The 14,802-nt window shown below is 38.2% G+C and overlaps 1 protein-coding gene across 4 annotated transcripts in view; it reads left to right on the forward strand.

The window, feature by feature from the left end:
• Window positions 1–14,802, forward strand: part of VMP1 (vacuole membrane protein 1) — a 131,196-nt gene that overhangs the window by 1,271 nt on the left and 115,123 nt on the right. The gene's annotated exons all lie outside the window — the stretch shown is intronic.

The following is a 14,802-nucleotide window of genomic DNA, read 5'->3' on the forward strand; positions in this document are numbered from 1 at the left end:
AGCATTTTTTTTCGCTTTGCGGAATATATCCTACCTGATTAGCATAGTTTAATTCCTGTGATTCACATTCCAGAATAACCAAATTTTTGAAATAATGATTTAATGTGCCTTTTAGCAATTTAATACCTTATAGCTAGTTTAATCAGTTTGTTTTTATTTACATATTTTCCTTCTTTTTGAGTTAGAAAATTTTTTCATAGTTGTCTGAAATCAGGCGACAAGATTTTTGAGATGTGGAATTATATAAATTAGATGTTACCATTTTTAACAGCTGGTAAATTTGCTTTTTGACTTGAAACTGCCAAACCTGGTCTTATATTCTTTGTGTTCAGTCCAGTTATTCAGGGATTGATTATCCAGATTTCTCACTTTCCAACTTCTTCTTGAGTTTGGCTTGAATTACCACTTTTTAGGATTACAAAGATCATTAAACTTTAAATCAGAAGACCTACAGTGGAGTCTGGGCTCCAGCACTTCTTGAGCGTAGGTTGGCAAGTTACCTAACTTTCTGAACTGACCTGAATTGTGTTGATTAGAACGCTGCTTACTTCATAGGATCGTCACAGTGCTTAAGTGAGGTAGTGAATGTGAAATCACTATATAAATGACAATATGGTGATACTGTTATTTTATTCTGAAAGCAGGAAATGTATCAGTGGAGAATCCTGTTAACTTCACAATTTGGTGTTTTGTATTATTAAGTATGTTTACTCTCTGAAAATTTTATCACATACTTTTCTGAGATGATCTTTGCCCTCCTTTTGAACTCAATAAAAGCTAGCCAGGAGTAGTTGAAACTGTAATCTACTGTATTAGTCACCTTAGTTAATAAGTAGGTGACTTGAAAATGAGTTTAGTTTTGCATTTGGAAGTTTAGGTTTGATCTTTTTTGGCCATCAGGTACTATCACTTAAGAATTTACAAGAGTAGGGGAAGTTGAACTTTTGGGTGCTTACATGTAGTTAACTAAAGCCTTAGGTTATTTCACTGAAACTTATTGAAAGCAATATTTAGAATGAAATGCAACCTCTGTGAACACATACTTGGATTCTTGTCACTTAACAGAGGTGAACATTAGGGCCCAGAAACAGTCAGTAATTGGCTTGCCTGAGGTCATATGGCTTAGGTAGTGCCAGAACCTGAACTGGAAATGAGGTCCCAAGTGTTCTTTCTTTCTGCTGAGGTTGTCTCCAGGCATCTTTATTTGGTTTGGCAATATTTCCTGGCGTGCATGAAAATGGTTTCTTATGTACTAAAGGGATCTATATATGTGAATACATTTTTTTTCCCCCGTTTTAGCTGATTTAGTCTTGTAAATTCTAGGAAAACAAACACTATGCTTGGCAAGATTTGCAGTGGAGTGGCATAAAGATAGGAAAAATTTAGTTCTGTTCTTCAGAATAGTTACTCTTGAGTTCATGCTTCACTACTATCGGATATCAAGGTGTCTTCTTTCTGGCAAGTGGAAAAGACAGAAGATCTTTGTAACACATGTCTCTACTTGAGTGAGTGTTCTTGTTAATGAGTAGGAGGAAGCTGTGTTAGTTTCTTTGCTCCTGATAAAAAAAACTTCCCAAAGCTGTTTATAATTTCAGTGTAATTATTTCATTCTGGGTAAAGAGCCATTGTAGAAGAGTTAATTTTTTGTCCTGTTAAGAATCTTTTTGCTTCTGTTGATTTCACAGAACTTATTTAGTCTCTTCAGTTCAGTTCAGTTGCTCAGTTGTGTCTTCGCAACCCCATGAATCTCAGCACGCCAAGCCTCCCTGTCCATCACCAACTCCTGGAGTTCACTCAGACTCACGTTCATCGAGTCAGTGATGCCATCCAGCCATCTCATCCTCTGTCGTCCCCTTCTCCTCCTGCCCCCAATCCCTCCCAGCATCAAAGTCTTTTCCAATGAGTCAACTCTTTGCATGAGGTGGCCAAAGTCTCTTAACTATGATTTAAAGAGTTTGTCAATATTCCAGAAATGAAGAAAATCTTTTCAGTAGGTCATTGTGGTGTTTTCTCTTATTCTTGAGGATCATTAATAAAACCTTGGTCTTTATGAAGGTTTTCCTGGAAGGACTACGTAAATAGTGTTAAGAGCCTAGGCTATGAATTTAGATGGCCTTCGTTCAAATTCCACATCTACTACTGGGTGACCCTTGGGCTACTTAACCTCTTATTATCTCAGTGTCCTCCTAGATACTGAAGTTAGTACATACCTTTATTGTTAGGGTTAAGTGAGCAAGGTTTAGGTAAAGCATTTAGAAAAGCGCTGCCATATAGTTAACCACAGTTGTTACGTCATTGTGTGGTCTACTGAGCAGTTGCTAAGAATATTTTTCCGACCCTCTTTGGAAAGCATATCTTTGTGTTGGTGCTTGCTTGATTACTGTTACCTCATTATTACTGAAGTTTCAATAAATATCTACATGTATATATTCACATTTCATGAATATTTTACAACATATGCAGGATTCTTAACCAAATATGTTGTTCTTGTAGGGCATTACCTCAACTTTTTTGTATTATTAACAGTTTACATTATATGTGTACGCCATAACACAGAATTTGAGAATTGAAATTTGAGGGTTTGATGCTTAACAGTGTCTTCTGGCACGTACTTTCTTTGCCTGAGAAGATCATTCTGCAGTATCTCTTGTCATATCTGTCCATTCATCCAATCAGTGATCAAACACCTTGTGTCTTAAGCCTTTTACCAAATTCTGGGGAAAACAGTGGGACACAAAAACTAATAGATATTTTAGTTCGGAACCCTGTAGAGAAAAAAATATAAAAATGAAAGAATAAGCACAGTGTAATAAATGTTATGAAGGAAACAAACAAGGGTTTAAGAGAGAGTTAACGTGGATATGTGCTTGTTGAAGACTCTAGCACGGTGCACCAAGAGTATAGTGACGTGAGATGAGGTAGGAAACATTCAGGGTCCAGATTATGTAGAGGTTTGTAGGCTATGGAAATGAGTTTGGATTTGATTTTTAGGGTAATTAGCAAGTGTTTCTACAGTTTCAAGTAGGAGAGGAGTATGATTTCTAAGCAGTTTACTCTTGCTCGTATGTGAAGGATGAATTGAAGGGGTCAAGCGTAGAAATGGAGACGTTGAGTCCATTGCAGTAGTCCAAGTGAGAGATGAAAATGGCCTGGATCAGAGTGGGGGCAAACAAGCGGAGAGCACAGTGGGTGGACACTAAGTATATATGGAGCAGGACTTGGTCTTGGATGTGAGGCGTAAGGAATTGAGAAGAGTCAGGGATGACTGTTCTGGATTTAGTACCTGGGTGGATGGTTATGCCAAGTACTGGGAGAGGAAAGGTTTGGGAAGGACCAGGTTTGTTACAAGAAGGGGGGTGGGGAGGGAGAAGAAAGTACATGTTCAATTTGAGGTGATTAGAATTCATCCCAGTACTGCCATTAGGTATACAAATCTAGAGGTCAGGATGAGAAATACAAATTTCAATACAAAGGAATGCATGATATAGTGGGTTATGAAATTGTTGGATTACAGGATGGTCACAAATTCTTTTCATCATTATATGCATACCCCTCAGCAATATGAGTTTTACTTCTAGAGTCTGTTATTCCACCCCTTGTCTTTGTACTTGACTACGTGATTTACTCTGGGCAAAGGGACATCCGGAAGTATGACCACAAGGAGAGACTTGAAAAGCACTTGCACATAGGGGCCGGTCTTCTCGTAATGTTCTGTTGAACCCGGAGCCCACCATGTGAAAAAGGACCCAGGCTAACGTGCTGAGGGTGTGGACAGCCAGTTGGAGCATCCAGCTTAGACCAGCCAAGCTAGCCGAGACCAGAACTGCCCAGCCTAACTCACAGAACCATGAGAAATAGTAAGTGATTTTTTTTAAGTAAGTTTTGGAGCTCAGTTGTTTGCTGCTGCTAAGTCACTTCAGTCGTGTCCGACTCTGTGCAACCCCATAGACGGCAGCCCACCAGGCTTCCCCGTCCCTGGGATGCTCCAGGCAAGAACACTGGAGTGGGTTGCCATTTCCTTCTCCAATGCATGAAAGTGAAAAATGAAAGTGAAGTTGCTCAGTTGTGTCCGACTCTTAGCGACCCCATGGACTGCAACCTACCAGGCTCCTCCATCCGTGGGATTTTCCAGGCAAGAGTACTGGAGTGGGGTGCCATTGCCATCTCTGGCTCAGTTGTTTAAGCACCTGCAAAAGTCAGTGGATGTACAACATTGTAAATCAACTATACACCAATAAAACATTTTTTAAGATGATAATGGATGCAAATGATACCTCACTACGATCTTGGTGTTTTTCTGTGTGTGTTTGAATTTATCTACTTATTTTGGCTGTGCTGATCCTTTTTGCTGCGCATGGGCCTTCCCTAGCTGCAGGGAGCGGAGGCTTCTCTTGTTGTGGAGCACAGGCTCTCAGTGAGTGGGCTTCAGTAGTTGTGGTTTGGGGGCTTAGTTGCTCTGCAGCATGTGGGGTCTTCCTGGACCATGCATTATACCCTGCATTGGCAGGCAGATTCTTAACTACTGGACCACCAGAAAAGTCCCTTGGTTTGTGTTTTTTGATTATCAGTAAGATCAGGTAGATCTCTGTTACGAAATACCTCTTCATGCCTTTTGCCTGTTTCAGTTTTGTAGCATTATTTATCTTTTTCTTAATAATTTAAAATTCTGTGTATACTCTGGCTGCTAGTTCTTTTCAGTTATGTGTTCCTGTGGTTTGTTGTCTCATTAAGATACTTTGTGATGAATTTTAAGTGTAATTTCAAGTTGCCCAATTTATCAGTCTTTTTCTTTGTGGTTAGCTCATTTGTGTGTCTCAGGAAATCCTTTCCTACCCCAAGGCAGAAAGGAATTTATGTTTTCTTCTACAAGTTTTGATTCTTGACTTTTAAATCTTCAGTCTGTTTGGAATTGAATTTTGTGCATGGTTCAAAGTGGGATCCAGATTTTCTTTTCTTTTATGGATAATCAATTTGAATAGTCTCTCCTTTTCCCACTGAAGCCTTGTCATTTCTGTCATGTAGAGTCCCAAATAGACAAGAATCTTTTTTAAAAACTTTATTTGTTTGTTTATTCATTTGTTTTTGGTTTCGCTGGCTCTCGGTTGCTGCCTGGGCTTTGTCTAGGTGCGGTGGGAGGGGGCTACTCTTCGCTGTGGTGCGTGGGCTTCTCATTGCAGTGGCTTCCCTGTTGTGGAGCACGGTCTCTAGGCTGCTGGGCTCCAGTGGCTGTGGCTTCTGGGCCCTAGAGTGTAGGCCTGGTAGTTGCAGCGCATGGGCTTAGCTGCTCCTCTGCACGTGAAGTCTTCCCAGACCAGGTATTGAACCCGTGTCCCCTGCTCTGGCAGGCGGATTCTCATCCACTGTACCACCAGGAAAGTCCAACAAGAATCTTTTGAGAAGCCATCTTTTCTGTTTCTTGGTCAGTTTGTCTGTCTCCAAGCCTGTAAAGCACATCTTCATTATTTATTACTTTAACGTATGTATAGAAAGATAGATATAGTCTGGATATAAGAACTTTGTCAGATATATATATATATATATATATATATATATATATATATAGCAAGTATTTTCTCTCATTCTGTGGCTGACCTTTTTTTTTTTTCCTTTAACAATGTGTTTCAGAGAGCAAAAGTTTTTAAACCTGATGAAGTCCAATTTATACATTTTTTTTCCTATGGTTCCTGCTTTTTAAATCTTAAGAAATATCTATCTACCCCAAGACTGCCAATTTTTTTTTTTTTTAAGGGGGAGCCTGGTGGGCTGCCATCTATGGGGTCACACAGAGTGGGACATGACTGAAGTGACTTAGCAGCAGCAGCAATTTTAGTTCCTATGTTTAGATCTGTGATCCATTTCAAATCAGTTGATCATATGAAAATAAGCGTCAGTGTTCTTTTATAAGAATATTCAGTTGAGTGGATATTCCTTTCACCATTAAATTGCCTTGTACTTTTGTTGCAAATTAATTGACCCTATGTGTGTGGGTCTGTCTCTGTATTCTCTACTCTCTTCTGTTAACTTACACCTATCCTTTTGCCAAGCCGCACTGTCATGGATACTGTAGCTTTATAGTAAAGCAAGTCTTAAAATCAGTTAGCGCAAGTCTTCCACTACTGTTGTTTATCCAGATTGTTTTAGCTAGTCCAAATTCTACGCGCTTCTATATAATTTTGAATCCATTTGTCACTTTGGATTTTTTTAAAAGCCTGCTTAAGTTTTTGTTTGAGATTACGTGAAAGCTATACATCAGTTTGAGAGAAGTTGACATAGTAACAATATTGAGTCTTCCTAATGGTGAGCTTGATACATGTTTTCCCGTTTATTTAGATCCTCTGTGATTTCTTTTTAAAACCTTTTAAGAATAGGTCTTGTGCGTGTTTTGTCAAACTTACCTCTGAGTATTTCAGATGCTATTGTATATGCACTTTTTAAAAATTTAACTTTCTGTTTATTCCAAGTATATAATATTGATTTTGACCTTTTCTCCTGTGACTTTGCTAAATTCACGTAGTAATTCCAGTAGTTTTGAGCATTTTTCAGTTTTCTCTTACTTTGACCCAAGTTATTTAGAATTGTGTGCATTAGCTGCTAAATATGTACCAATCTTATATTTTTGTTGCTAAAGTTTGACATAATTTCTAGGTTGAGAATGTGGCCTATGATGCCCATTGTTTAGAATTTTTTCTGACTTATTTCTTAGCTTAATAATCATAAGTAGTTTATGAAAAAAATCTATATTTTCTAATTGTCATATGCTGAATCTTGTACATATTCCCCCCCGTATTTTATTTCTTAATTTTGTGGTTAAAATCGTCTATCTTACTGAATGTTTTGTTCTTGTTTTTTTGTTCGTTTGAAATATCAGTAATTAATAGTTTTTTGAAATTTCCCAATATAATGTTGGATTTATTCATATCTCTGTGTATCTTTAACCTATTTTTATGTTATAAATTTTGTTGCTATATTCTTTTAGGTGATGTCAAATCTAGAATTGTTACATCTTCTCGATGAGTTGAACCTATTATCATTATGTTCTCTTTCCCTAATACTGACTTTTGCCATTTGTCATATTTTCAACCTTTCTTTATCCTACTTTTAAAACCATGGAATTTTAAGAAAAGTAATTTGCAGGGACTTCCCTGATGGTCCTCTTTCCACTGCAGAGGGTGAGGGTTCGATCCCTGGTTGGGGAGCTCAGATCCCACATGCCTCGAAGTGTGGCCCTCCCCCGAGAAAAACATTGCACTATGTTTTCGAGTGATGAGCTTAATCTGTTCATGTTTATTTTGATTGTTTACATATTGGACTATTTGGACTTGTTGCCATCAAGTATTGTTTTGATGCTCCTCAACTTTAGAACACTTTAATCTTTTCTCTTTCTCATTTATATACCATTGCCCAAATTTCACAATCTGCTTATAAATCACAAATTTTAGAATTATCTGGATTAAAGCCTTCATTTTGATATAAATAATCTGAAGCATGTACCCTTGCCATTTGAAGATATTCTGTGACTTAACTTTTCATATTAATCACTTGTATAAAGCAGCTTATGTTCCTCAGGGGCAATAAGATAGTGAGGTCTGTTAAGCAATCTGAATGTAAAGTTTTGTCAGAGAAATATACAAACAGTAATAACCTACAGATGAGTCAGTTTGAATAATGAGAAGCAATAGAGCTTAGTGTTTTCTTAATTCTAATAATGGGGAACATTTATAAATGCTAGGACAAGCTAAACCTTTGAGACTTTTTCTTTTGGCCTTTTTCTCCCCCTGTGACTCCAGAATTCATTGATGAGAATTGAAAAATACTGTCATTTGACTGTTTTTTGTAGTAGAAGAAACATTGAATTGGGGCTTGAGAAAGTGAGGTCGAACTCTTTCCTTGTCATTTATATGCTGCTGAGTTGCTCTTTGGGGCCCTTGGAGCCCTCAATTTCTCATTTGTAGAAGGCAAGTGTAAAAATGACTGTTTTTTACAAAATATTGTTAGTATCATATTAGCTACTCTTTATGCAACCTGTATATCACTGTACAGAAGTAGTTTATTACAGAAATCCACAACCCTGGCCTTGGTCTGAGTAGGATTCATAGACTACTGGAATAGGAAGAAAATGATGGCAGTGTTACTCTGTGTACCTAATAATTGGATGAGGAAAGGGAGAGTCAGGGTGCAGAATGACATTTGGAAGGTCTCTCAGTTGGTGGAGTCTCGCAAATCTAGACTGTTAACTCCTTTTATTACCTTATGCTTACTCTCCATCTTTTTGGTGAAAATGTTTTGTTAAGATTGCATTGGTTATTAAAAAAACTGAATGAACATTTAGAAATAGATTGAGAGAAGATGAAAAATGGGATTTTTAGGTTGTAATTTTACAAGCTATGCATTTTGCCTATGATAATAAAATCGTGTTTTTACACCACAAATCTACCAGACTTGCAAAAAGGGAGTTCCTAAAGTGTCTTTCAGGTTGTATTTTTGTGTTTTTTTTAACTTGGATTTTTACATAAAATTTAATTAAAAATTAGACCGGAAGCAGTGGCCTTTTTCAGCAATTAGAAGACTTTGATAAGTTGCATATACTTTACATTTCGCTTCATTACGTTGAGGGATATTTTAGGCCAGAAAAATATAACCTGCTAATACATTATTAGATTTATTGAAATTCTGAATGCTTTTAAATTGTTAACTAACTTGGGATTTTAATTTTTTTAATTTCCCCAAACTTTAGAAAGTTCAAAAAGATTCAAGGGATATTTTTCATATAATCTCATTCAACTTATGAATTTTCGGAGAACAGATTGTTGGACTGTCACTCCCATGTGATGGATACGCTCTAGCTCAGAGCCAGATGGTCTGATAATCACTCTGATACTGTGCATGGTGTTGGAATTATCTTTGCCTTTCTGCTCCTGTAAAAACAGAAACCTGTGTCAGAACCTCACTGGTCAAGGTATATTACTCTTCACTTACAGTATTTATTTATTATGTTTCCAAGAAGAAATCGCAATTTCTTAATCTTTTTTTAGGAAAGTCTACAACTATCTTGGAACGGTCTGTGACTGAATATACTAAATAATCCAACCAAGGACACACACTCTAAAAGCAAAAAAGTTTACCAAAAGATGTAATATTCTCAAGTTGGCTGTCTTTGTGTGCCTTATATGAAAAACACTGAAGTCTTATTGAGAAAGCTGACTTAATATTTTTGTGAGAAAGTAGAACCATGTGGAAAGATGGTTTTCTTAAAAGGAAGTATGTTCATTTTATTTTGGAATTCAGTGATAAAGAAGATTCCCTGCTCTGTTTTCTTTTTGTTTTCATCTTGGTAAATTCTCCAGTAAGTCTTGGGTCGTTCCGTACGCTGTATTTTCATGGCACCCTCCAGTGTTTTTTGTGTCACTTGAGGGGACTCACAGTAATTTGGTTTTACATTGTTTTTGCGTTACAAGTGTAGCTAATGTTTAAAATGAATGGAGCATTATAGTCTTGGTACACTGGATGTACGGCCTACAAAGAACCTTTGTGAGCTGATTTTAGCAGTTTTCTAAGCACTTTTGCCAGAAACAAAAAACCCCACATATTTTAATATCAACCTTAGGTTTTAAGTGTGCTTCAGCTGTATTTAAAATCTGCTAGTTACAGCCTTTTAAAGCATTTCTTGTATCTAGATATATTTTCACGGTGAAAATTATCTGATGTTTAAGTTAATCTGCTTTCATATTTTTGTCTTATCATCCCATCCATAGACCTGTAGAGTTTATTTCAACAATTTTATTCTTAGAAACAAAACTGACTTCGATGCATGCTATTCAAATCGACATTATAACAGTCTCAGTGCAAGGCTGCATTGAGTGTCAGGAATACGTCTATGTGCTAGGTTCCTTTTTGAGGAGATTTCAGTCTTTTAAACAGGCTAGTAATTGGGTTTCTTCCCACATCCAGGGATCTCAGTGACAATATTCAGTAACAGATTTTCAGAATTTGTGCTACTTCATTAAACTGAAAAGCGGCTCTCCTTAAAAATGTTTATTTCCCCTTTCCCTCGATACATTGGCTAGAGCTTTTTTGTTGTTCAACCACCCAGTCGTGTCCAACTCTTTGCGACCCCATGGGCTGCAGCACATCAGGCCTCTCTGTCCCTCACCATCTCCCAAAGTTTGCCCAAGTTCATGTCCATTGCATCAGAGGTGCCATACAGCTATCTCATCCTCTGATGCCCTCTTCTCCTTCTGCCCTCAATCTTTCCCAGCATCAGGGACTTTTCCAATGAGTCAGCTGTTCACATCAGATGACCAAAATATGGGAGTCTCAACTTCAGCAACAGTCCTTTCAACAAGTATTCAGTTTATTTCCCTGAAGATTGACTGAGTTGGTCTCCTTGCTGTCCAAGGGACTCTTCAGGAGACTTCTCAGCACCACAGTTCAAAGGCATCAATTCCTCGGCCCTCTGCCTTCTTTACTGTCCAGCTCTCACAACTGTACATGACCACTGGGGAGACCACAGCCTTGACTATAATATGGACCTTTGTTGGCAGAGTGTTGTCTCTGCTTTTCAACACACTGTCTAGGTTTGTCATAGTTTTCTTGCCAAGAAGCAAACGTCTTCTTTTTTATCCTGTAATGATTTTTTACAGATTGTCCTCTTGGTACTTTTCAAAGTGGTTGCATTGATGAAAAATAATTCATTTTTGTTATCTAGTATAACAAACCAAGATCTTTCTGTCAATGCTTCTGTAAAAATCAGTTTGCAGCCTCTTGAATATTATAGAAATATGGAAAACAAGTACCTGTAAATGAATACTCGGGCAGTATTGACTATGGTTGTTTTGGAAAATTGAGACATTCCTGGAAAGGGTGTAGAGAAGCTAACATTAAGTGCGTACTGTGTCCCAGCCAGACTCTGTGCAGGACAATTATATATAATTTTTCTGAAAGTAGAGAAAATAAATGAGAGTCCTCAGAGCAACAAGAAGAACATTTAAGGATGACATGAAAATAGGAATGGGGATATTTTACGAGTAAACTCAAATGCAAAAGCTTAAATTACTTACCCAAGGTTATGCAACTAGTAAGTGATGTCGGTAGGATTTTTTTTTTAGCTCCAAGGAAATAAAACTACTTTCAGGTGGGAAGGAGAACAGAATTAGAATAGCATGGATGTATTAGTCTTGAAGTGTGGAGTACAGGTGAAGTGCCGCTTGCCCTGATTTGGCCTCTGATCGGTCAAGACATTTTGGCAGCTTTGGGGCACTGAGTTAATGTTCTCAGTTCTGGAGGCTGGAAGTCCACAATTAAGGTGCCAGCTCTCTTCTTGGCTGGGACATGGCTGTCTTCTTTGTGTGTACTCACATGACACTTCCTTTGTATGCATACAGAGAGAGGTCTCTGGTGTCTCTTTTCTCCTCTTCTAAGGACACCAGATCTATCTAACTAGGGTCCCACCCTTAGGACCTCATTTAATCTTAATTACCTGCTTAAAAGCCCCAACTATAATATAAATACAGTCACTTTGGGGATTAGAATTTCAGCATATAAGGGAGGGGAGGTACAATTCAGCACATAACTAGCATATTCTCTTCTTCTGTGAGTGTGTAATTCTGTCCTTATGTAATTGAGTAATTATGGCATAAGAAATATATATTTGGTCTTTGTCCCAATTCCAGGCACAAAGTTTCCAAATCCCTTGTAGTTTTCCTGAGTGATGTAAGTGAAAGGCGCACCTTTTATTCTAATGAGGCAACTTTTGCTGGGCCGTTGTTAACCTCCAGGGTGGGGACTGATCACCAAAAAACCTAGACGTGATTAGAGGGTTTGAACTTTCAGCCTCCTCTCCCAACCTCTAGTAGGGGAGTGGGGCTAAAGGTTGGCAAAAGTTTTTCAAAAACTGTTTTTTAAACTGTGAATTTACTTTGTTTGTAAAGAAGTAGACAAAATAACTTAGTCTCTTATGTTATTTCTCACAAAACGAAATTCCAGACTTTTTTTCTAGATAATTTTTTGAGTAGGAAATGTCAGTGGGCTGTTGTCTTCTTTAGCATTGTGTAAGAACACATTGTGTAATTGTGTAAGAACACATTTGCTCAAATAAAAGTTCCTCTCGAAACGTCTTGTAAAACGTCATTGAGTGGTTGCATAATACCATTGTTATTAAGTAAGGACTTAAACAGACCCAAGTTGTTTTGAATAAAACTTTGTCTCTCAAAGATACCATGGGAAAGAGTAAGACTGGGGAAATGAGTTATTGGTGTTTTGTAGGGGGAAAGGTTTTAGAGTGTGTCCTTCGTAACACGTGAGCTGTTTTCTGCCTTCTTACATCTTTGCATCACAAATTAATTAAATGTTCTTTATTGTGGTGTGGGTGAATGGCTGTTCATCTCGAAAATGAATTGCCTGCAGAATTTGGCTGAATATGATTTTGCAGTTATAAGTCTTTACAGAACTTACGTATGAATGATTAGAAGATGGAAAATCTTTAACTTCATGTTCAATGATTGGAAGATGGAAAATCTTTAACTTCTTTATTATATGATTCATTTAAGATATATTCAGTTAATTTTATTAATAAAACCAGAAAGCATGATTTGTGGAATAGATTTGTATTTTTTAAACCTATTGTGGTGCTTTGATCATACAGATTTTCACAAATTATCTTCACTTTTTTTTGTAATTGCTTGTCTTTGGAAAATATCGTCACAGAAGTATGACTTAAGTTTACAGAATCAAGTTTCAGCTTCTATGACTACTATGAACGTATTGCCCTCTGAGTTCCCATACTATCCTGTACTTTCTGTCTCCTTATTGCCAGGTGAAGGTGAAGTTGCTCAGTCATGTCCAACTCTTTGCTACCCCGTGGACTGTAGCCTACCATGCTCCTCCATCCAGGGGATTCTCCAGGCAAGAATACTAGAGTGGGTTGCCATTTCCTTCTCCAGGGGATCTTCCCGACCCGGGTCTCCCGCATTGGAGGCAGATGCTCTGAACCACCAGGGAGTTTGTAATTTCCTCAGTTCTGTCTTGTCGCAACAAAAATTTGAAGCAACTGGACAGAACAGCATTACAGCCCTTGGACAGACCAGTGTTACAGCTCTGTGTTACAGCTCAGTTTTATTAACAAAGCAAAGGAAAATACATCCTTGAGGCGTGAAGGCATGCCAACCCAAAAGACAGGAAGAGAAGAGAGGCCCTGGCCCAATTTTGTCTCCTCTTTTTACATGTTTTTTTCTCCTCCTCCTGGGCCTGCCCTATGTAAATTGGGCTAGCCTGGAGTGCTGTTTGTTTTACCTGAGGTCCTCACTCCAGTTTTCCGACCTTCCTTTGTTCTGTTTTCACAAGCTTTTCCCTTCTTTGTCTTTTAGCCACCGCCATTTTGGACTCCTTTTTCCTATTCTAACTACCTAACATTATCATCATTGTAACTGGTATATATTGAGTGCCTATAAGAGATGAGACAATATTAGTATTTAATGTACATTATTTTATTTAATCCTCAGAGTACCTTTTGAAGAAACTGATAGATAGAGAGATGTAAAAACTTGCCAAAGCTTAAAATAGATACTGGGAAGTTTGGATTTGAATCCAGTTCTGTTAGATTCCAAAACCTGTTTTCTTCCTGCTAAGTTATTTACTGTACATCTCTTTCATTGGTTCATGTTATAATTGAAGTCTTGTGTTCGTGTGGTTTCCCTACCAGACTGTGACCTGCTGGAGGATAAGGATCGTCCGGTATTCACATTTGTGTCTTCAGTGGCCATTATTGACCCCAAACCTTTATACTGACTGTTGAATGAAAGACACTCATGTAGCTTCTGTGGTAGCGGTGAGGCTTGTGCTATGAAGTACTTTCACTCATACAGACAGTTGCTAGGTTTACTGCTTCATATACCTACGCTTTTGGTGTATTAAAAGCATTGGTTCTTCGGCGTGGCTCAGATGGTAAAGCATCTGCCTACAATGCAGGAGACCTGGGTTCAACCCCTGGGTTGGGAAGATCCTCTGGAGAAGGAAATGGCGACCCACTCCAGTACTCTTGCCTGGAAAATCCCATGGAATGAGGAGCATGGTAGGCTACAGTCCCTGGGGTCGCAAAGAGTCGGACACGACTGAGCGATTTCACTTTGGTGTATTGGCCATTTATGGTTATATGCACACTGGCATGCCCAAACATACACTCCTTCATCGTCATCAATCCTGTAGACATGAGAATTTTTGTTCTCCTTTTGTAGACCCAAAGAATCAAGATCTAGAAAAAATGAGACTTACTTAAAATCATGCAACTAGTTAGTAGCAAATCTGGTGTGCAAATCTGGATTTTAGACTCACAGTCCTCTGCTTCAGGCTCTCCATCTGTGCTGAGGGAAACCTGTGCTTTATTTCCTGATATGTTAATTTGTTTATTGAAAAATGAAGGCAACAAAGAAAGGTGTCCAGAAATGGATTATGTCGAAAAGAAGAAACCTTCTGTTGGAATAATGAATGTAGGCTTTTTCTTTAGCCTTTATAGTCTTAACGTTTGTTTTCCTTTATGAAGCCTAAAGTATGGTTGGAATTTTAGCCAAGGGATAAAATTGTTCTAACTAACAAACTGTAGGCAGATTGAACCCATGGCCACATCGTATTCTCATCAGTTCAGTTCAGTTCAGTCGCTTAGTCCTGTCCGACTCTTTGCGACCCCGTGAATCGCAGCACACCAGTCCTCCCTGTCCATCACCAACTCCCGGAGTTCACTCAGACTCATGTCCATCGAGTCCGTGATGCCATCCAGCCATCTCATCCTCGGTCGTCCCCTTCTCCTCCTGC

This window comes from Ovis aries, chromosome 11 (genome assembly GCF_016772045.2).
Source record: "Ovis aries strain OAR_USU_Benz2616 breed Rambouillet chromosome 11, ARS-UI_Ramb_v3.0, whole genome shotgun sequence".
In the NCBI taxonomy this organism is placed as follows: Eukaryota; Metazoa; Chordata; class Mammalia; order Artiodactyla; family Bovidae; genus Ovis; species Ovis aries.